The sequence below is a fragment of the Chlorocebus sabaeus genome, chromosome 2 (genome assembly GCF_047675955.1).
Source record: "Chlorocebus sabaeus isolate Y175 chromosome 2, mChlSab1.0.hap1, whole genome shotgun sequence".
Classification (NCBI taxonomy): domain Eukaryota; kingdom Metazoa; phylum Chordata; class Mammalia; order Primates; family Cercopithecidae; genus Chlorocebus; species Chlorocebus sabaeus.
This window is the reverse complement of record NC_132905.1, coordinates 25,648,966-25,671,714: the sequence shown is the minus strand read 5'-3', so window position 1 is coordinate 25,671,714 and position 22,749 is coordinate 25,648,966. Positions and strand designations below refer to the sequence as shown.

The 22,749-nt window shown below is 47.2% G+C and overlaps 1 long non-coding RNA gene and 3 other non-coding genes across 5 annotated transcripts; all 4 read left to right on the top strand.

Annotated features, from left to right (window-relative positions):
* Positions 1-4,029: 4,029 nt before the first annotated feature.
* On the top strand, positions 4,030-4,145 carry LOC119618664 (small nucleolar RNA SNORA71). Its single transcript, XR_005235034.2, has one exon. It is a non-coding gene; the product is annotated as a small nucleolar RNA SNORA71 (small nucleolar RNA).
* Positions 4,146-8,583: 4,438 nt separating this feature from the next.
* LOC103246238 (uncharacterized) lies at positions 8,584-12,751 on the top strand. Of its 2 annotated transcripts, XR_012089447.1 has the most exons (5): positions 8,584-8,948; positions 9,373-9,530; positions 10,565-10,633; positions 12,171-12,277; positions 12,363-12,751. It is a non-coding gene; the product is annotated as an uncharacterized lncRNA (long non-coding RNA). The 2 variants fall into 2 exon arrangements; XR_012089450.1 differs by lacking the exon at positions 8,584-8,948 and having other exon boundaries at positions 9,491-9,530; positions 12,096-12,277.
* Positions 9,988-10,119, top strand: LOC119618662 (small nucleolar RNA SNORA71). Its single transcript, XR_005235032.1, has one exon. It is a non-coding gene; the product is annotated as a small nucleolar RNA SNORA71 (small nucleolar RNA).
* On the top strand, positions 11,284-11,417 carry LOC119618660 (small nucleolar RNA SNORA71). The gene has a single exon (XR_005235030.1). It is a non-coding gene; the product is annotated as a small nucleolar RNA SNORA71 (small nucleolar RNA).
* Positions 12,752-22,749: the final 9,998 nt, after the last annotated feature.

Sequence of the window (22,749 nt, the reverse complement as noted above, 5' to 3'; positions counted from 1 at the left end):
AGATCACCTGAGGTCAGGAGCTCGAGACCAGCCTAACCAATATGGAGAAACCCCATCTCTATTAAAAATACAAAATTACCAGGCGTGGTGGTGCGTGCCTGTAATCCCAGCTACTCGGGAGGCTGAGGCAGGAGAATCGTTTGAACCCGGGAGGCGGAGGTTACAGTAAGCCAAGATCTCCCTATTGCACTCCAGCCTGGGCAACAAGAGCCAAACTCCATCTCAAAAAAAAAAAAAAAAAAAAGATAAAATGTAAAAGTAAAATTAATTTTAATAATTTATTTAACTGAATATAACCAAAATATTATCATGTCAGCATGTAATCAATATTTTATAATTACTCATGAGCTATTTACTATTCTTTTTCTTGTATGAGGTCTTTGGAATCTGGTGTGTGATTTACATTTATGGCACATTACAATTCCAACTGGCCACATTTCCAGTGCTCTGTAGCCACATGTGGCTAGTTGCTGCTCTACTCCCCAGCACAGATCTAAGGCAATCTGGCTCTCATCAGCCCTTTGGAGCTGGAAGAGACACAGCAAACAGGAGGCTGAGTGCAACCACAACCCACGCCCGCCTCTGCCGCCCCACCTATGAGCCTGAAAGGGCTTGGCCTCCTGCATATTCAGATTGAGGCCTCACTGAGCTGAATCTTTTGAGCTAGCAATTAAGGCCAAGGTGCCCTCAGAAAGCTGGGAACAGGCAGAACTGCAGATTTTCTGTAGTTCCAGATTTTCTTTTGAACTCCTTATTCCCATAACACTAAGGAGGGAACCTTGGCAGGTTCATTCCTGCAGCCCCAGTACCTATAGCAGGATCGACACCTAAGAGGAGTGGTTGATGCTTGTTCCACAGTAGTGGAACAGGATGTTAAATTAGCCGGACGTGGTGGCAGGCGCCTGTAGTCCCAGTTACTCAGGCGGCTGAGGCAGGAGAATGGTGTGAACCTGGGAGGCGGGAGCTTGCAGTGAGCCAAGATCGAGCCACTGCACTCCAGCCTGGGCAACAGAGGGAGACGCCATCTCAAAAAAAAAAAAAAAAGGAAGTTTCAGCTGACACATCAAGGAAAGGAGAAAGGAGGCACCAAGATAGAGGGAATAACCATATACAATTGCATCTCAAGAAACAAATGAGGCTGGGTGTGGTGGTTCATGCCTGTAATCCAAGCACTTTGGGAGGCCAGGGCAGGTGGATGACAAGGTCAGGAGTTCAAGACCAGCCTAGCCAACATGGTGAAACCCCATCTCTACTAAAAACACAAAAATTAGCCAGGTGTGGTGGTGGGTGCCTGTAGTCCCAGCTACTCAGGAGGCTGAGGCACGAGAATCACTTGATCCCAGGAGGCAGAGGTTGCAGTGAGCCAAGATCACACCATTGCACTCTAGCCTGGGTGACAAGAGTGAAACTCCATCCAAAAAAAGAAAGAGAAAGAAAGAAAGAAAGAAAGAAAGAAAGAAAGAAAGAAAGAAAGAAAGAAAGAAAGAAAGAGAGAGAGACAGAGAGAGAGAAAGAAAGAGAAAGAAAGAGAAAGAAAGAAAGAAAGAAAGAAAGAAAGAAAGAAAGAAAGAAAAGAAAGAAAAGAAAAGAAAGAAAATTTAAAATGCAATAAAATTGCTGTTGTGATAGGCAAAAACTGGTTTGAGTATTGGCAGTTTTTGAAGGTTCCGTGATAAAATAGCAGCTGCCTTCCAAAGAAGGTGCTGGACCAGATGCAGAACTGAGGAAGGAGATAACTTAAAAGAAAAAGAGAGAAATTATCAGGATTAAACATCTCCCTAGCTTGGAGATGGTGCGGGCTTCTTGCAAAAGCACCAGATGAGACGTCTCCCCTCTCCTTACCCTTTACTCCACCTGTTTTGATCCTGAAAGTATTGAGAGTGGGTAAATAGACAGAAAATTCCTATTGAAGAGAAACATATCTGGATACATGAAGAGAGAAGGCCCATGTCCCCACCCCAGCAGACAGCAGCCCATCCTGTACGTCGCCCCAGCTGGTGGAGAAATGTCTTACCTATGAAAGATCATTGAAAACATAATAATGCATTAGACTAACATTTAAACTTGTTGAATGGATTCAGCAGATCCGTAACTAATCCCGGTTTTTTTGTTTGTTTATTTGAGACAGAGTCTTGCTCTGTCACCCAGGCTTGAGTGCAGTGGTGTGATCTCAGCTCACTGCAACCTCTGCCTCCTGGGTTCAAGCGATTCTCCTGCCTCAGCCTGCCGAGTAGCTGGGATTACAGGCACATGCCACCATGCCTAGCTAATTTTTGTATTTGTAGTAGAGATGGGGTTTTACCATGTTGGTCAGGCTAGTCTCGAACTCCTGACCTCGTGATCCACCCACCTAGGCCTCCCAAAGTGCTGAGATTACAGACTTGAGCCACCATGCCCAGACTTTTTTTTTTTTTTTTTTTTTGAGACTGAGTCTCGCTCTGTCACCCAGGCTAGAGTGCAATGGTGCGATCTCGGCTCACTGCAACCTCCGCCTCCCGGGTTCAAGCACTTCTCCTGCCTCAGCCTCCTGAGTAGCTGGGATTACAGGTGTGCACCACCACACCTGGCTAATTTTTTTGTTTCTAGTAGAGATGGGATTTCACCATATCGGCCAGGCTGGTCTCAAACTCCTGACCTTGTAATCCACCTGCCTCAGCCTCCCAAAGTGCTGGGATTACAGGCGTGAGCCACCACACCTGACCCTACTGGTGTATTATTAAAAAATAATAAAATAAAATTGTTGAATGGAAACTGTGTTTTCCATTTTTAGTGATTGCAAGACTTTTTATTACCTAAGAATGATCAGAAAAATTATAAGGCTTTCCCTGATATTTTTCTAGGGATAGGGGAGAGACACTTCCACTTAGCAAGTCTAAGCAGACATATCAGGAGTCCTGCTTTCAACCTACTGGTTGCAAAGGATTGGACTGTAGCTGAGAAGACAAGGTTCTACCACGGGAAGTCTGTGACCTCATAGTGGCTGAGAAATCCCCGGGGCCTGGAGCCCCTTCACCAGAAGAGGTGGAATCATGGCCGGCTGGACAGCGTCTTCCAAGGAGTTGGTGCCCAGAGTCTAGGTGAGAAGTCAGCAACTGACCATGCAAGACCTATGGGAGCTCCAGACGCATCTCCGCGCCAAGAGTGACCACCGTGCTGCAGATTTCGTTGTATCTGTCCATTCTCCTCCTCGGCTTCTTACTGCTCCTCTGTTACTGTGTCTTTCAGGAGTCCATTTGGGTGATGAGCACTCTCTGGGGGCACTATGGGGGCATCTATGGAGTGTGGCAGCAGCATGCTGTGATAGAAAACAGGTAGATGGGCTGGGCCAGGTGGCTCACACCTGTAGTCCCAGCACTGGGGGAGGCCAAGGCAGGCAGATCACTTGAGGTCAGGAGTTTGTGACCAGCCTGACAAACATGGTAAAATCCCATCTCTACTAAAAATAGAAAAATTAGCCAGGCATAGTGGTGGGCACCTGTAATCCCAGCTACTCGGGAAGCTGAGGCACAAGAATCATATGAACCTGGGAGGCGGAGGTTACAGCAGGCCGAGATTGTGCCACTTCATTCCAGCCTGGGTAATAGAGCGAGACCTTGTATCAAAAAATAAAATAAATAAAATAATAAAAGTAAATTAAATTTAAAAATAAAATATAAAATAATAATAAAATAAAAATGAAGGAGCATCAGAGATGCTCGGGTCCCAATCCCCTCTGCCACGATCTAGCTCTGGGCCCTGCTCTTCATCTCAATTTACTCATCCCAAAAACAAAGCTGTGAGGGAAAGGAATTTCCACTATTGTTGTTGTCATTGTTCTTATAAATACAATCCTGATCTCTTCCAAAGCCAAGATTTTTTTCCTCTCTTTTACCAGCAGCGTGTTCCCTTTAATTCCCCAGCAGGGAAATTTGCCCGGGTTTGGAGAACAGGGTGGCCGTTGCTGGGCTCCGTGCTCACCAGGCTGCTCTTTCCCATGCTGGCCATTGGCATCTGCCTCCCGCCCTGTGTCATGCTGTGCTCTCTTTCTGTGTCTGCATTTGAAAGCGATCATCAGCTGCCTATTGACGCCTTGGTCATTGATAGTACAGGCAGTTGAACTGCAGAAAGCATTCTCCGTGTTTGGAAACGCTGATGCTTTTCTCACATTCGACTTCTCTTCTGTGAACACTCTCAAGCCTCTGGGGCATTGTGCGCTGTCATTTTGTTTGGCCTTTCTCAGCTTGACTTCTTGGCAAACATTAGGCTGTGTATATCCGGGACTATTTGTTCCCCAGGACGAGGTTAACTACTCAAGGGATGGCTGAGGCTCACAGAGCATGAGCCCTGCACAGAAGAGGTAACATTCACCAGCCAGGAGAATTGTACAAAAATTGGGTATAGATCCTGATTATGATAGGATTTCCAAAGAAAGATGGCTTCTTGGAGGTGGTATGCTTTGGTGGTTTTCTGTTTGTGTTTTGAGACATAGTCTTTCTCTGTTGCCCAGGCTGGAATGCAGTGGCATGATTAGAGCTCACTGCAGCCTCAACCTGTGGGGCTCAAGTGATCCTCCTGCCTCAGCCTCTGAAATAGCTGGGACTACAAGCACATATCACCATACCTGGCTAATTAAAACAATTTTTTTTTTGTAGAGATGAGGTCTCATTATGTTGTCCAGGTTGGTCTCCAACTCCTGGGCTCAAACGATTCTCCCACCTCAACCTCCCAAAGTGCTAAGATTGCAAGTGTGAGTCATCGTGCTTGGACCTTGGTGGGTTTTTCTTTTTTTGGAGACGAGGTCTTGCTATATGCTTCTTTGGCCTCAAGGGATCCTTCTGCCTCAGCCTTCCCAGTAGCTGGGACTACAGGTGCACACCAATGTGTCTGGCTCTTGGTGGATTTTTGAAGTACTCAAATAGGAGTCCTTTAAAGCTGCAATGGGAAGGCTCTTAAGGGTTGGGGGGAAGAAAGAGGAAGACTCTGAAGCTGAAGAGGAGGAAGGGATGGGGAGTGGACACCTGTGCTGGTATGTGGATAAGTTAGGAACCAGAGGGGGCAGTATCTCCCCATCTCATTGTGTGGCCTGTAATAGATGATCTTTAAATGTTGATGCAAAAGAAGAAAGGGAAATGTTCATTGTGGCAACAGGAGAGGGCTCACTTAATTCTGACATGTAAGAAAAATTCCTTGTGTCCGTCTGCTCTTGGCTCTGAGGGCTTAAAAAAAAAAATGAAAAAGGCTGGGCATGGGGCTCACACCTGTAATCCCAGCACTTTGGGAGGCTGAGGCAGGTGGATCACTTGAGGTCAGGAGTTCAAGACCAGCCTGGCCAAGATGGTGAAACCCCGTCTCTACTAAAAATACAAAAATTAGCTGGGCATGGTGGCGGGCGCCTGTAATCCCAGCTACTTGGGAGGCTGAGGCAGGAGAATCACTTGAACCCAGCAGGTGGAGATTGCAGTTAGCGTGCCACACTGAACTCTAGCCTGGGCAACAGAGCAAGACTCTATCAAAAAAAAAAAAAAAAAAAAAGAAGGAAGGAAGGAAGGAAGGAAGGAACAAAGAAAGAAAGAAAAAACAGGACAACTTAACTGATTCAAATAAAATAAAATTAGGGCGAGGCAGAGTGGCTCATGCCTATAATCTCAGCACTTTGGGAGGCTGAGGCAGGTGAATCATTTGAGGTTAGGAGTTCAAGACCAGCTTGGCCAAGATGGTGAAACCCCGTCTCTACTAAAAATACAAAAATTAGCCGGGTGTGGTGGCGGACGCCTGTAATCCCAGCTAATCGGGAGGCTGAAGCAGGAAAAATCACTCAAACCCAGGAGACGGAGGTTGCAGTGAGCTGAGATCACACCACTGCACTCCAGCCTGGGTGACAGAGCAAGACTTTGACTAAAAAAACAAAACAAATAAATTAATGAAATAACAAAAGCAGAAAATGAGCATAGGGCCAGGCCTGGTGGACCACATCTGTAATCCCAGCATGAAAGTATATCAATAGGAAATGTATGTTGGTGTCGTGGAGCAACATCTCAAAAACCCTTGGAGGATGTTATGGACTGAATATGAGACCAAGGCAGGAAGATCATTTGAGACCAGGAGTTGGAGACCAACCTGGACAACATAGTATGACCCCATCTCTACAATTTTTTTTTTTAATTAGCAGGGCCTGGTGACATGCTCCTGTAGTCCCAGCTACTCAGGCGGCTGAGACAGGAGGATTGCTTGAGCCTGGGAGGTCGAGGCTGCAGTGAGCCATAATTTCACCACTGCACTGCAAGCTGGATGACAGAGCAAGACCCTGTTTCAAAAAAAAAAAAAAAAAAAAAGTTGGCAGACTTCAGTTGGAAAGTCTTGGTCCCAGTGCCCTTGAAGGGCAGGAGTGGTGCTTCTGCCCTGTGAATGCCTTCTGACCCCACCACTGGGGAGAGGTGGACACGAGAGTGGAAATCAGTTGCATCTATCAATGGTGACAGCTGGATGTGACCACCTGCAGGCTCCCTGACACCTACTCCTCCTTCCTTTACCTCTGTTGCAGCCCACCTTCCCACCCCTACCACACACCCTGCCATGCTGGATGGGGCCTGTCGGGTGAGCTTCCTCAGGAAGGAGTGGGGACTCGGCCAAGCATCCCATGAACGAGCAAAGCATAGACACCCTGAGGGGTGTGCAGCCTCAACAAGTCCTAACCCACACTCAAGACAAATTAGACAAGGGATCTTAGAGATGGGTGACTCCTCCAAGAGCTCCAGAAAGGGTGGAAGTGCCTATCCTTGGCCCAGAAGGTAATTTTGAGAATTGAGAGCTTGAGTGTCAAAGGTTGTAAAAATCAGGCCAGGCATGGTGGCTCACCCCTGTAATCCCAGCACTTGGGAGGCTGAGACAGGCGGATCACCCGAGGTTGGGAGTTCAAGACCAGCCTGGCCAATATGGTGCAATCTACTAAAAATACAAAAATTAGTCACCAGGTGTAATTCCAGCTACTCAGGAGGCTAAGGCAGGCAATCCCTTGAACCTGGGAGGCAGAGGTTGCAGTGAGCTGAGATCGCGCCGCTGCACTCCAGCCTGGGTGACAGAGCAAGGCTCTGTCTCAAAAAAAAAAGTTTGTGGAGTTCAGAATAGCATTTCTCAGAAAGCCCCGCTACTGCTTACAAATCTTTCTTTTTTTTTAATGACCCTGCACAGGTTTCACTGTCACAGGTTTAATTAAACTCTTCTGCTTGATCTCAAGTAGCTTGGAGAAAAAATTCCTCAAAGTGTTGCCCTTCAGAGATATTTTCAAAGGCCTTTATTAGAAGGATCATCATTTAAGGATTAGATGGTATGACACAGGGTGACTCTGCTGCACCAGAGAAGAACACTCTAGGGAAAACACTTTCTCTCCTTTAAGTCAAGTGTCTTCTGTGTCATCGGCTTGCCCAAGCATCCCTGGCATCTCTGCTTCTCAACCATAGGCTATGATGTGAATGGTGCTCCCAGGAGTAGTGCAGTACACGACCTGCACAACTGTATGTGGCAGTCCTGCCTACCCTCAGTGGAAGCAGGATGGAGCTGTTCCCCTGGGTAAATGTGGCATATGTCCCTCACTATAAGCAAAAAACTAGAGCGAGTGTGAAGTCAGAAGTCCACCCAGAGAGAGAGGCAGAGGTGCAGGACAGGGATGGAATTCCAGTTCTGGTGTTCGTTGTTTTGGAGGCCCAGCTTGACCTCTGCCCTTCCCCTCGCTTGCTTATATACGTTTCCAATAATGTATTTTATTTTTGAAGCATAAGTTAGGTTTCTATCACCAACACATTCTATCTAAAAGCCCAAGTCTTTTCCTTAACTTGTCCTAAATGGCCAGTTATTAAGAAATTCCACTGAGGGTTTGGCTGTTGCATACAGCCTTGTGGGCATTTTGCTTATCCAGGTTGACTTTCCCATCTGTGACACTGGCCTACGTAGTGAGGGATTCCAGCAAACAGGGCAGCATGTTGAGTTCTTGAATAAGTGTGTTGTGACAGCCTTTGTTACAGCATTCAAAGAACAGTCTGTTCTCAATGACTGACCCTTTGTCTGCTGACGTCAAAAACAAAACAAGACTGCAGACACACTCTTGCCAATGATAGAAGGGATGCATGTTTGAAGCGGATTTTTTTCTATTTTTTTGCTTGGAGAGGAGGGTGTGTGGACACTAGGCTGGCCATGGTCCAAGCTGACCTATTTGCCAGCCGACCCCCGACTGGGCTGCCGTAACAAAGTGCCGTCATCAACTGGGTGGCTTATAAACAACAGAAATTTATTTCTCGCAGTTCTGGAGGCTAAAAGTCCAAGATCAAAGGCACCAGTAGATTTGGTAAACCAGGAAGTGGTGAGGGCCCACCTCCTGGTTTATAGACTGATGGCTGTCTTCTCACTGTGTCCTCAAATGGAAGCAGACGTTTCACAAATATTTTCTGGGTAAATGGATGGGTGGGTGAACTCATGGAAGGGACGCTCCTTTAGATGAACGCTTGGATAAAGGGCGTTAGTAGAGGGACAGAATTGCAGCTGCGTCCGGCCAGGGGGCGCTGCAGGCACGTCTGCGCAGGTAGGGGCCAGGCGGAAGCACCGCTCTAGGCTGCAGCCGCGCCCCCAGCCGTATTTCCGCTGGCGCTGAGCACCAGAGATAGAGTCTTGTGGCTGCGGTTTGCGGACTGCCATTCGCCCCCCTCCGCGAGGTTACCCCTGTACTCGCCGCCATCCATCCTGACGCCCGGGATGAGTCACTGAGGGGCAGCGCCCGAGGCGTGGTCTTCCCAAGAACCCCCGGTGGCCTCCCAAGGCCGGTGCTGTGTACCTCCTTCCTGACAAAAGGGGAAACTGAGGCCCCGATGGGCTGGGAAGAGCCGGCCGGACGTCAGGCCCAGCCCCTGGTGCAGTGCTCCGTCCCCTCCGCCGGGGTGGGCCCCTCAGGATTCGCGTGTCCTCGGGAAAGAGACTGGCGGGTGAGCCGCGCCCTCGGCCTTCGCTGGGCTGAGCCGACCCCATGCGGACGTCAGACCCCCGGTCCGCACAGTCTCTATGCGGGGAGGCTTAGTGCCCCTTGAGAAACGTGCAGCCCGGGGCCTTGCTCGCGGGCTGAGGGGCGCTAGAGACCTCGCGACTTTCACTCCCCGGACCCCGATCTCCGACTCCTGACTTTGGAAGCCCCCAAATCTGCTTGTCGGTTGCCTACAGAGTGTCAGTCATTGTGCCACCTCCTTGGAACCGTTAACTCATTTTCTCCTCAATAACCTGTAAAACCTCCACTTTACAGACCAATTGGCTGAGGTTTTAATAGAGGACGCCCAGGGCCCCAGAGGGGCGAATTCTAGACTCCTTTGCCAGGACCTTGTACTAAGCCCCTTCCCTACGCTTTTCCCTGCCTAGGCCTCGTGGGCTGTGCGGCTCTCCTGGAGACAGATGACAGCTCTCCCTTGGATGACTTTGCTGGTTCCGCACCAGCCAGAGTCCCCGTTTTTCCTGCAGCACCCTGATCTGCACTCCCTGAGGGGCTCCCACTGTCCGCGCGGTGAGGATGTCCCTGGGTAAGTGGTGCTGGTCATGAGCACCTTGGGGGACCCTTCAGATTCCCTTCTGGGGGACCCCAGCGGAGGGCATGGTCATGAATTCCGAGAACTGTCTGGCAAAGCCGGGTGCAGAGGAGAGCCTGGCTAAGTTCTTTCATTCTCTTGAGCTTGACTTTCTGTAATGTAATGAAACTGCGAAAACTCTGTAAGGGGGACATCTTGCACGTTTTTCTTCCTTTTTGAACCCATGATGTCTGGCTACCCGTAGATACTTAATATTTGTGGGATGAATGAACAATGTAGCTTTTTTTTTTAACCAAAAATTAGTCTTCTGTGACTTTCTTGATGGGGGCAGATGAGATCTTTGTACTGCATTAGGTGGATAGCGCTCAGGTCCTTTGGGCTTGGCGCTTTGGCAATCTCCAGGCAGCTCATTTTGGCCTCTGTTACTGGATTGCCCTCTGCTCTTTCCTGTGCCTGCATTCGTAAGTGATCACGGGCTGCCCATGTCCTGGTCATTGGTAGTGCAGGCAGAGAAAATGTGGGAAAGGTTGTCGTGTTTGGAGGGTCCACATCTTCACCTTCCTGTCCTGGGAACTTTCCTACACTCCTGCTTCTCAAAGCTGCACACACCTGGGGCATCCAGGAGATTGGGGGCTGCCGTGGGTGTTATGTCATGATTAGAGCTTTCACTTCCTGCTCCCTGCTGTTGGGAACCAGATTAGGTGTGTTGCTTAAATTCCCTTGATGACCAGCAGAGTCACTGCCTCTCAGCCACGGCACACTCCTGTAAACCTGGTTTTGATCTCCTTTCAATCTTTCGCTGATTAACTACATATTGATCAGCGTTGGCCACCCTCACCCTGCCATAGACCATCCACTGTCTTCCTCTGTAGAGTTAACTATTTTCTCTTTTATGAGGAAATAGTGTGTTTGCTTAGGAATGTTTACTGTCTGGTAACTACTGTGCTAAGCCCTTTCCTGTTGCTTGCCATCGCTGCTGTGAGCAGGGACAAGCGGGGCGCTCACTCATGGCATCTTATCTGTTGCAGATAGTCCACTGTGTGCAGAGGCATGGGAATTGTCATGTCGGGAACATGCTAGACCTCAGTGTCCTTGAGGTAAGATCTCTGGTTCATTCTCTGGAATGTTGGTTGCTTGTATCTAGCACAGTCCTGTACATGTTCCCAGGGGCTTTGGGGTTGGTGTAGGGGAGTTGAGAGGTGAGATGAGAATGGCACTGTGGGTCCCCAGATCCGCTGTCCACCCAGCCAACCCACATCACCTCTGGCCCTTCATGTGCCTTTAGGACTTGCTGCTGGGCGGAAACCTCCAGAGTCCCACTTTGGTAATAAGAGGTCTCTGCCCTTTCTCCCTGGGCAGCAGGATGTTGTAATGGAAAATGGGTGGACCTAGGCTTCAGAGACTCTGGTCCTCTGGCTTTAAATCCCCTTCTGCCACTATCCCAGTCAAGGACTGATTCAGAACCTAATTTTCTTCATTTGGAAAATAATGTTCTGATAGAGGTGACTTTTGTGGTACTTGAGACCACATGATTCCTATCATTACCAACCAATATTTTCCCACTGTTTTTGCCCCATGTGACTTCTCTTTGATTCCTCCTGGCAGGGAAGTTCTATGGGGCTTTTACAGGAAAGCAGAGCCACTTTTGGGGTCCTGTGCTGGGCTGGATTGTTTTCCTGGACTGGACTTAGTCCACAGGCTGCTGGCATCTGTTTCTCCTCCTGCATCTCTCTCTGCCCTTGTATACACCTGCATTCAAAAATGATCACGGGCTGCCTGTGCTCTGGTCATCGATAACGCAGGGAGAGGAATTGCTGAAAGCCGTTTCCCGTGTTTGGAGGGTTCACACCTGTCCCTTTCAAATGCTGGCGCCTTCACACACTCCTTCTCTCCTGCCAGCACCTTCTGGTCTCAGGAGCATTGCAGGATGCTGTGTGAGTGAGTGATGGGAGACACTTTAGTGTGGCTTTTTTCAGCTTAGCCTCCTGTTATCAGAGAACAGTCTCTCTCAGTGTCAAGGTTTGGGTACTAGATGGTGAGAAAAGCCTGTGTGAATTTTTTTTTTAACAAATAAGTGTGATGTTGGGTGGCATACAGTCACTGCCTTAAGATTTTCAAAGAGAAGCAGCCTTTTGGAGGTGGTGGACCTGGGCAGGTCTTTCAAAGAGTGGGATGCGATGGGCAATAGAAAGGTATTCCAGGGAGGGGTAGCAACATGAGAAGGTCTTTGAGTCTGGGGTGAGCAAGAGTGAGACAGATGTGTAGGCAAGTAATGAGAGTATGGAGGGATGGCTGCTGGGGTGGTCCTTGGCTCCCAGCACGGCGAGGTGGGACATCTATGGGAGGGGCCCTGAGAGGTCTCTCCAGCTGTCTCTCTGCCAGTTGCACATCTGCTCGGTTGCCTGTCAAGACTCTTAGGACAGTTTTGCTAGACTCCTAAGTTTTTATTTTGACTATTCGTTGGGAGCATTGAGATTCCTTTTTGAGATGAGTTTGGTATGAAAGAAACTGGCAACTCATACCCGATTGATTAACTGGGGGCATTCCCATTGACATCAGCTTGAAGAAAGTTGGCAGAACACTGGCGACCAAGCACTTGCAGCCTCCTGCTCTGTGGCCCCCCCCTCACTCCAGGGATGCCGCCTTGGGTCTGGAGACTGTTGGAGGAAACCCCAAGAGGTGCAGGCACTGAGCCTCTCGAGACAATGGAGTCCCAGCTTCCCTGAAGGGGTCTCCTCATGGTAAGTGAATGCCAAGAGGTTAAGTCGGCCTATGTTCCCCAGGTGGAAATTCCAAGCCGCTGGCTTCATTTGTCTTCTCTTTTAGATTGTTTGAGGGTTGATCACAGACCAAAAGTGATGAGTGATGTCACTCCATGACACATGGCCGGACCTTCTTGCCCCTATTGTCTCAGCACAACACTAATTGACTTTTCCCTCAGCGTGGGTGGGCAGAGGAAAAGCCCTGTGGCTCTGGTGACTTGGGATCCAGAGTCGAAGACCCTTCAGCTGGCTCTGCCCTGCCAGTGCCACAGAGTGCCATGGCCCAGGAAGACTGGTTTTCTTCCATCTAGGCCAGGCCATCCAGTGGCCATCCTCTGTGTCCTCCCGCCTGCTCCTGGTGTGACTTCTGAAAACCAATAATTTGTTCCTGTTGACTTTTTCTGTGCTATGGACCATTGTCCTCTCACGCACTCAATAAATCTTGAAACATGCCCTGCTGCTTGTTCTTTCATTTTTGTGTATTTGGTTTTTTTTATCAGTATCTCCGTGTGCCAGCAAGACTGGGTATAGAGACTACGTCACAAGGGCAGGTTTTCTGGTTCTCACTCATTAAGACTTTCCCCTTGACACACACCCAAGGCTTGACCTAGGGAATGTGAGATGGGACATGGGATTTGGACTGGGGTTGAACCATAATCCTAAGTGCATCTAGCGGTTGGAGGAGGGGTTCAGGCTTAGGAAAGAAGGGGAACTGTTAGGATGAAGTTGGCGGGGGAAACATTTGAGCCAGAGCTTTGGGAGGGAAGACTATGATGGGATGACTTAGGGATGGAGGCAGGGGCTGGAGTCCTTGAGGAATGTAAGAGTGCCCTGAGCTCAGGTGGTGGATTGCAGGTCAATGTAGGAGTTGGTTTTGAGCAGAGGAGAGAGTGGAATGTATGAGGAACAGCTGCCCTTGGAGAGCACTGGGGGTGCGGCAGGCAGTGCCAGCCGCTGGGGCTTCTGTTATCATGAGATAGATTTGGTCTTTGGGGATTCTCTTTGGTAGCAGCGATCGCAGTGATGTGCTTAGTGTGTATGTGTGTCACCACCGCACATATTACCCTGTCCTTGTTTTTCAGGTAAATTTCACACGCAAGAAAGCTCCCAAAGGCCATGGGAGAAAGTGGGGGGTCTGTTGGTCCCATTCCTTCAGTTGAAATAGAAATCACTGTGACTAAGCCAGGCGCGGTGGCCCACGCCTGTAATCCTAGCACTTTGGGAGGCTGAGGCGGGTGAATCACTTGAGGTCAGGAGTTCAAGACCAGCCTGGCCAACATGGTGAAACCCTGTCTCTAATAAAAATACAAAAATTAGGCATGGTGGCAGGCACCTATATTCCCAGCTACTCAGGAGGCTGATGCAGGAGAATCACTTGAACCCGGTAGGTGGAGGTTGCAGTGAGCTGAGATTACACCACTGTACTCCAGCCTAGGCAACAGTGAGACTCTGTCTCAAAAAGAAAAAAAAAACAAAAAAACAAAAAAAAGAAATCACTGTGACTAGGGTTGAGGGAAACCAGGCTTTCAGGCATCTCTGATGACCTCTGCCAGCAGGAGACATTCTTGGGGGCTGAAGAGTCCACTCTGCCAGCGATTTCTGGTAAGGGCCTTATTTCTGCATTGTCCCCCTCCTTATTCCTACCCGAGAACCACCTGACACCTCTGATTTGCTCTCTTGAAGATTCCCCCACCTGCTGCAACCCCTCTCTGTGGCCAGTTTTATCCAACTGTGGCTCTTGTCCTTTAGTGAGAAATGACCACATTTCCCCCACCAAAGAAAGGGAGTCAAAGTTCTCCCCTTTTCTGAGTCCACTATTTTTAGTGAAGTTTTACACTGGTTAGTATCTTGAATTGGTAGACCTGTCTTTCATTAGCAAACTACCCCGTCTCATTGCTAAGCAGGTTCCCGTCCGCTAATAGGACCAGTGTCTACACCCCACTCCCTTCTCCTTTAATCTCTCGTTGTCTTTCTTTCATGGTCTTCTTGACCCACTATCTCAATCCTGCAACCCGGGGGTCCCTTACACCCTGTTTAGTTTGTTCTATAGGAGGCAACAGTGATGGAGTACTGAAAAACACGGGAAGAGGCGAGACTGCCATGCAGTGGGGGAAGAGTGTCAGCTATAGAGATAGATCACTTACCGTGACCTGGCCCCCAGCATAAAAATTTCCTTACTAACCCAGACTGGTTGGTTTGTGGAGGGTTCCCTCATTTATCACCCTATTTTCATGCATCCTAGTGGTTGCAGGCTGGATGTGAAGGTCAGTGAACTAATATGTTAGAAGCTCTTAGCATAGCACTTGGCACACAGGAAGTGCTCAATAAAGGACAGTTCCTCTCAATCACTGGAACTTCCTTTCCAATTGTATGTCGTCCTCATCGCTGGCCCAGCCTCTTAGGTCTTTCTTCTCCTGCCCTCTGCCACCCTCGCCCGACCCTACCCTTGGCCTCTAGCCTAGACTTCCTATTCTCCAGAGGAGACAGCGAGGCTCTCCTCACTCTGCCTGTGGCCTGCCTGTCCACCCTTTTCTCACACAAGCACCCTAGGGCTCAGCCACCCTTCTGCTTAAGGTCCCTGCACATGTTATTTTTCCAGCCTATGTGCCTGGAATGCATCATTCGCTTCAAGCTCAGCTGACTCAGCTTGTGTCACTTTCTTCAGGAAGTCTTTGCCGGCGGAACCTCCACCCAGACTGGATTCCCCGCCCCTCCTTCCATTCATGTGAAATATCAGTTCTGTGCAGGCACAATTCTAGGAACTGGTAAACAAAACAGGCAAAAGAGCAAATCCCTGCTTTGTACTTACATTTTGGAGGACAAGGGCATATCATAAAGTACTAAAATGGGTAGAATGTTTGAGAAATGTTAAGGAAAAAAGTTATAAAGCAGGGAAACAAGATAGGAAGTTTGGGGACCAGCAGAGGGAGTGGCATTTTAAATTGACTAGATGGGAAGGCTTCCCCAAGGAGGTGCGATTTGACTAAAGTGAGGAGCTCTCGCTGCTGGGCGTTCACTGCAGCCTGTGCAAGCCGCCAACACCGCATGGACCATGGACAATAGGAAGCTTTTCCTTCAGATACCAGGCTCAGTGAAGTGGGGAGACAACAGGCATCTGAGGCCACTGCAATGCTGCTTCTGATTATGGACGTTTCACCATGTTGTGAAGGTGGCAGCTGAATCAAGCCAGGATTAACTGGTCAGCACCTGGAAGGGTGTGTCTAGAGTCCAGGCTCTGCACCTGTCAGCTCCCCATCCCCCACACCTCCAACTGCAGCTCAGTGGTCTAGGTAAGCTCAGTCACCCAAGGACAGCCTTGATAGGCCTAACCCATCACCTTGGTCCAGGAACCATAGCAGTGATCACCGAGCCCTGCAGTGTTTCTGCTGGGAGAGTTCTGCATGTCAAGAGACTGAGTAATTGGTTGCAGAAACAGGAAGAGACAGAGTAACTAAGTCTTAACAGCAGCCTAGGAGCACAGAACATCGAGCTCCTGTTGCAAGTGAGCTCCTGTTGCAAGTTTCTAGAACTCATAGATGGAGAGTGAAATTTCAGTTTCCGAACCACGTTCGTGCTCCTCCAGGCATGACTGTCAGCAGTATTCTGACTTGCCATGAGGCCTGGGGGTCAGTTTTTTCTGAATTTTTACAAGGTGTGGCCATGTGACCAAGATTCCTCTTCCTTTTCTAAAAAAATTTTTTGTTTATTTTTTGAGACAGAGTCTTGCTCTGTCACCTAGGCTGGAGTGCAGTGGTGTGATCTCGGCTCACTGCAACCTCCACCTCCTGGGTTCAAATGATTCTTCTGCCTCAGCCTCCCAAGTGGCTGGGATTATAGGCGTGCACCCCCACACCCAGCTAATTTTTTGTAATTTTAGTAGAGATGGGGTTTCACCATATTGGCCAGGCTGGTCTCAAACTTCTGACTTCAAGTGATCCTCCCACCTCAGCCTCCCACAGTGTTGGGATTACAGGCATAAGCCACCATGCCCAGCCTGTTTTTAATTATTTTTTTATTTTAAGACAGGGTTTTACTCTATCACCCAGTCTGGAGTGCAGTGGCGCAATCTGGGCTCACTACAGCTTCAACTTCTTGGGCTCAAGCAATCCTCCTGCCTCACCCTCCTGAGTAGCTATAGGTGTGTGCCATCAGGCCAGGCTAGTTTTTGTTTTTTTTTTTTTTTTTTTTTTTTTTGTAGAGATAGGATTTTGCAATGTTTCCCAGGCTGCTCTTGAAATCCCAGTCTCAAGTGATCCTCCCAAATTGGCCTCCCAAAGTGGTGGTGGTACAGGCGTGAGCCACCACACATAGCCCTTTTTTTTTTTTTTTTTTTTTTTTGAGAGTCCTTACATTCACTACTACTGTGTCCATTACTAAAGGCAGCAGAATGAGTCTTTTCTCATTATAGTCAAAAAACTTACCAACATAATGCCTGACAAGTGGCAGGTGCTCAGTCAACATTTTGGGATAAGGAATGAGGCCGCAGATGCCTTGATAGTGTGCACCAGGAATGACTCATGCAGGCCCCTCTGCCTCTGTGGGTACAACTGATGACAGGTGGGCCTGGTGAAGTCATTAAGAATCTGATGTGGCTGGGCAAGGTGGCTTGTACTTGGAATCCCAGCTACCCAGGAGGCTGAGGTGGAAGGATCACCTGAGTCCAGGAGTTTGAGACCAACCTGGGCAATACAGCGAGACCCTGTCTCTAAAAAAAGAATTTTTTTAAATTAGCTGGGCACATTGGCACATGCATGTAGTCCCAGCTACTTGGGAGACTGAGGAGGGAGGATTCCTTGAGCCCAGTTCGAGGCTCCAGTGAGTTATGATCACACCACTGCACTCCAGTCTGGGCAACAGAGCAAGACCCTGTCTCTTAAAGAAAAAACAAAAGACCCAGGCAGGTGGCCCATGCCTGTAATCCCGAAACTGGGAGGCTGAGGTAGGGGGATTACTTGAGCCCAGGAGTTTGAGACCAGCCTAGGCAACATGGTGAAACCCCATCTCTACAAAAAAAATACAAAAATTAGCTGGGTGTGATGGCACGTGCCTGGAGTCCCAGCTACCAGCATGAGTGAGACCCTGTCTCAAAACAAACAAATGAACAAAAAAAACCTGATGTGGTCACTTAATTGCTATGGGGCCTGGAGCACATTATTTCCCTCCCTGACCCTCAGCTTCTGGCTCTCTGATTTGACCATCAACACAGCATTTACCCCCAAATAGCAATGATTAAGATGATGCATGTTAAATGCATAACATAGTAACTGCCTTGCATGGAGTGCTTGATAAATGTCTGCTGTTTTTATCTGATGAGCACATATAGCTTGTTGATAGTTAAAATGAAGAACAAATATAAAATGTCATTATGACAGGCTCATCTGTTAAGGCACCACAAATACTTTCTTCTTTCTCGTTTGCTAATTTGCACACATCCCAGCAGGGTTGGTGTTAATCACTGCTACCATTGATTGAAATTCTGTTAAATCCCATGCACTGTATTTAGCCTGTATATATAATTACCTCACTTAATCTTCACAACAACCCAGCGAGGTAGATTTAATTATCTTCCATTTTACAAATAAGGAAACCAAGGCTCAAAGAAACGGAAGAGACCTGTCTCACACCTAATGAGTGGCTCAGCTAGTTTTCCATTTCCTGCTGTATTAAATAGTGAAAAGTGTTTCAGGCTGATTTCATAAACAGCATAAGCATACCAAGCTTGTCAGATGCTTGTTTATACTGGAAAACTGGAAATTAGGATATTTTACTATTTGTTCCATCTGCTTCAAATTATTGCCTATTATTTAGACTTGTTGAAATAGTCCCCATCTAAATCAATGGTTTTGCAGATCGAACTTACGAACCTGACACGTACAGGGACAATAGCCATGTTTTAGCCAACACCAAAATATCAAGTGTCCTTCCCACTGTTGTTGTGTCTGAAGCAAGAGTCATCCCAGACCCCCAGAACTTGAGGAAACTTGAGAAGGGTATCACCAATGTGGCCCAATAACCAGGATTAGCACCAAGAAGAGCCATAATCCTACCAGGCAATTGTTGCCTGGCACCAGAGCACCTGTGACACAGTGGCTGGGAGATTCCATGGCTGAATTGAGCCGGGAGAATGAAGAGCTGGACAGAATGAAGGTTCATTTGTCCATCCGAAAAATATTTTTCAGGCACTGTGCTGGGAATAGAGATACCAGGATGAACAAGAAAGTTGTTGCCCTCAAGAGGATCGCATAAATGTATATAGATAATAAGTTATATGAATTCACATTCCAGATACGTATGAACAATCACTATGTGCTGGGCCTTGCTCTCAGATGGGCATTTGGGTCTGAACAAAGCAGATGAAGGAGCTTATAGTGTAGGACAATGCTGTCCAGTTAGAAATATAATGTGAGCACATACATAAACTTTTCCTGGTAACCTCATTAAATAAAAAGAAGCAGGTGAAATAAATTTTGGTAATATTTATATATTTCATTTAGCCCATTACAGCAAAGAATATTGTTATTTCAACATGTAATTAATATTAAAAATTATCATTATTATGATTTTGAGATAAGAGTCTCTCTCTGTCACCCAGGCTGGAGTGCAGTGGTGTGATCTTGGCTCACTGCAACCTCTGCCTCCCGGGTTCAAGTGATCCTTCCACCTCAGTTTCCGAAGCAGCTGGGACTACAGGCATGTGCCACCATACCTAATTTCTGTATTTTTAGTAGATACGGGGTTTTGCCATGTTGGCCAGGCTGGTCTCGAACTCCTGGCCTTAAATGATCTACCCGCCTTGGCCTCCCAAAGTGCTCAGATTATAGGCGTGAGCTACCTTGCCTGGCCAATATTAAAAATTATTAATACGATTTTTCCCCAAATGAAATCTTTGAAATCTGGTATATATTTTATACATACAGCACATCTCAGTTTAGACTAGCCACATTTAGAGTGCTCAGTAGCCACATATGGCGAGTAGCTATCTTACTGGACATCATAGCTTTAGACAATAAAGGGTTCAAGGATGCCTCCTTCACAGGAAGGCTGCTGCATCTTGTGGGGGCTTAATGAAGCTGTTCCAGCTGGGATCCCCCATTCTCTGGTATCCCCTCTCCCCCATCTTGGCAGAGCAGGGCCAGGTATATATCAGACATTCTTGATGGAATCCTACCTCATGTTCTAGAGCCTTTTGGAGGCAGGACACCGAGTCCTGGGTGTGCTTCTCTAGCACAGATCCTACTGGAGTTAACTTTAGTGTGCCCAGTCAGTCACTACCTATTTACAAAGTGCTGGCCTCTGTGCTAAGCACTGTGAATGCACGCCAGTGAACACAGACATTTGTTAGCTCATAATCTCATCAAGATAAACAAGATACAATGAATAAATTGTTGAAAAACTATGAGAAATTCTATGGAGGAAGAGGGAAAGGTGCTGCAGGAGTAAATAGGGCACCTGACCTCTTGGGACTCAGGGAAGTAGACTTAACTGAGCAAAGGAGGAGAGTGGTCCACATGCAAAAGCAGCATGGAGGATGCAGGGAGGAGCTCAATGGTGGTTGGTGTGGCTGGCATGCAGCCCAGAGTGGTGTGAGCACTGGCTTTGGAGTCACAGATCTGGTCCAACTTAACTGGGTGACTTTGATGACAAGATTTAAACTCTGTGCACCTCAGTGATCTCCTTTAGAGGGATGTGGTGAAGATTAAACAGATTGATGTTTGTTTTTTTAAGACGGAGTCTTGCTCTGTCACCCAGGCTGGAGTGCAGTGGTGCAATCTCCACTCACTGCAACCTCCGCTTCCCGGGTTCAAGCGATTCTCCTGCCTCAGCCTCCCGAGTAGCTGAGATTACAGGCATGCACCACCACACCTGGCTAATTTTTGTATTTTTAGTAGAGATGGGGTTTCACTATGTTTCACCAAGATGGTCTCAAACTCCTGACCTCAAGTGATCCACTCGCCTTGGCCTCCCAAAGTGCTGGGATTACAGGCATGAGCCACCACGCCCTGCCATGAGCAGCTTTTTTTTTTTTTTTTTTTTAAATAAACCTTTGATTTTGGAATAATTTTAGATTTACAGAAAAATTTAAAACCTAGTACAAAAAGTTCCCATATGCCCTTCACCCAGCTTCCCCTAATATTAGCATCTTATGTAACCATGACACATTTGTCAAAACTAAGGAATTAACACTGGTACATTACCATTAACTGAACCACAGACTCTATCTGGATTTTGCCAGTTTTCCCATTGATGTCCATTTTCTCTGCCATACAGAATAGCACATTACATTTAGTTATGTGTCCTTAATCTCCTCCATCTGGAATGGTTTCTCAGTCTTCCTTTGTTTTTCATGACCTTGACAGTTTTAAAGTGTTGGTAAGATATTTTGTAGAATGTTTCTCAATTTGGATTTTTCTTTTTCTTTTCGTTTTTTTGAGACGGAGTCTTGCTCTGTTGCCCAGGCTGGTGTGCAGTGGCACAATCTCAGCTCACTGCAGCCTCCACTTCTCAAGTTCAAACGATTATCATGCTTTAGCCTCTCGAGTAGTTGGGACTACAGGTGTGTGCCACCATGCCCAGCTAATTTTTGTATTTTGTTTTGTTTTGTTTTGTTTTGAGATGGAGTCAACTTCTGTCATGCAGACTGGAGTGCAGTGGTGTGATCTCGGCTCCCTGCAGCCTCTGCCTCCTGATTTCCAGCGATTCTCCTGTCTCAACCTCCTGGGTAGCTGGGATTACAGGCATGTGCCACCATATCTGGCTAATTTTTGTGTTTTTAGTAAAGATGGGGCTTCACTATGTTGGCCAGGCTGGTCTCGAACTCCTGACCTCAGGTGATCCACCCCCCGCTCAGTCTTCCAAAATGCTAAGATTGCAGGTGTGAGCCAACACACCCGGCCTAATCTTTGTATTTTTAGTAAAGATGGGTTTTCACCATGTTGGCCAGGCTGGTCTCATACTCCTGGCCTCAGGGGATCTGCCTACCTTGGCCTTCCAAAGTTCTGGGATTACAGGCGTGAGCCACCGCACCCGGCCCTCAATTTAGGTGTTTCTAACATTTTCTCATGATTAGACTGGAGGCTATGGGTTTCTGGGAAGAACACCCCAGAGGTGAAGTGCCCTTCTCATCACATCATATCGGGGGTACATGGTATCAACGTGACTCATCATCAGTGACATTAACCTTGATCACTTGGTGAAGGTGGTGACTGCCAGACTTCTCTGCTGTGAAATTCTTATTTTTCCCTTTCCATACCATAATATTTGGAACATAGATTTGATTTTAATAGCTATTCTAAAAATATATATTTAGAAATCTATACCCACACTGAAAGAGTATATATTTTTCTCAAGCACCTTTGGGGTATGCATATTTACAATATTTACAAATATCGTCTACAGCATAGAATGTGGTAACTTTTATGCTGCAAAGCAAGTCTCAAATATTAATACCAGCACATCAGTATTAGGAATAAATGGGCTGGGCGTGGTGGCTCACGCCTTTAATCCCAGCACTTTGAGAGGCTGAGTTGGGCAGATCACCTGAGGTCAGGAGTTTGAGACCAGCCTGGCCGACACAGTAAAACCCTGTCTCTACTAAAACTATAAAAATTTGCCAGGCGTGGTGGCGTGTGCCTGTAGTCCCAGCTCCTCAGGAGGCTGAGGCAGGAGAATCACTTGAACCCCGGAGGTGGAGGTTGCAGTAAGCTGAGATCTTGCCACTTTGCCACTGCACTCCAGCCTGGTCAACAGAGCAAGACTCCATCTCAAAAAAAAAAAAAAAAAAAAAAAGAATAAATGTCCGCAATATGTCACTACAATATAAAGTCTAAATAAAAACAAAACAAACATTAAAAATACTCAGACCTGAAGGATAATGAAAATACTATATTATCAAAACTTGTACTATGTATAGCTGAAACAGTAGAAAGGAGAAATTTATAGCCTCAAATGCTTTCATTGGGAAAGAATTTCCCACCAGTAAAGGAGGGTGTGACTCATTACACAGGTTAGATGGAAGTTCAGAGAGTTCTTCCCAGTGTGTTTGGCATTTCTCCAGGACTTTTGCAGCACTCCGAGGAATCAGAGCCCCAGTAACTACTGACATTGAATGAGCCACTAGTGCAGTAAAATGCAGACACAGAACAGATTATATTTGATTCCACAAAGAAAAGGAATGAGGTCTTTTCCCACTTTAGCTTTGTGAAATAAGTTCCATTTCCATTGGAGATGCTGAAGGAAATCAGGTTTTATGTTATGTTTTATTTAGATCTGCTAGAGATACTGTGTTTTGTTTTTCTTTTTTTTTTTTTTTTTTTTTGGTTGGTTGTTTTTGAGACAGGGTCTCCTCTGTCACCCAGGCTGGAGTGCAGTGGTGCAATCACAACTCACTGCAGCCTCAACCTCCACTCAGGCAATCCTCCTGCTTCAGCCTTCCAAGTAGCTGGGATCACAGG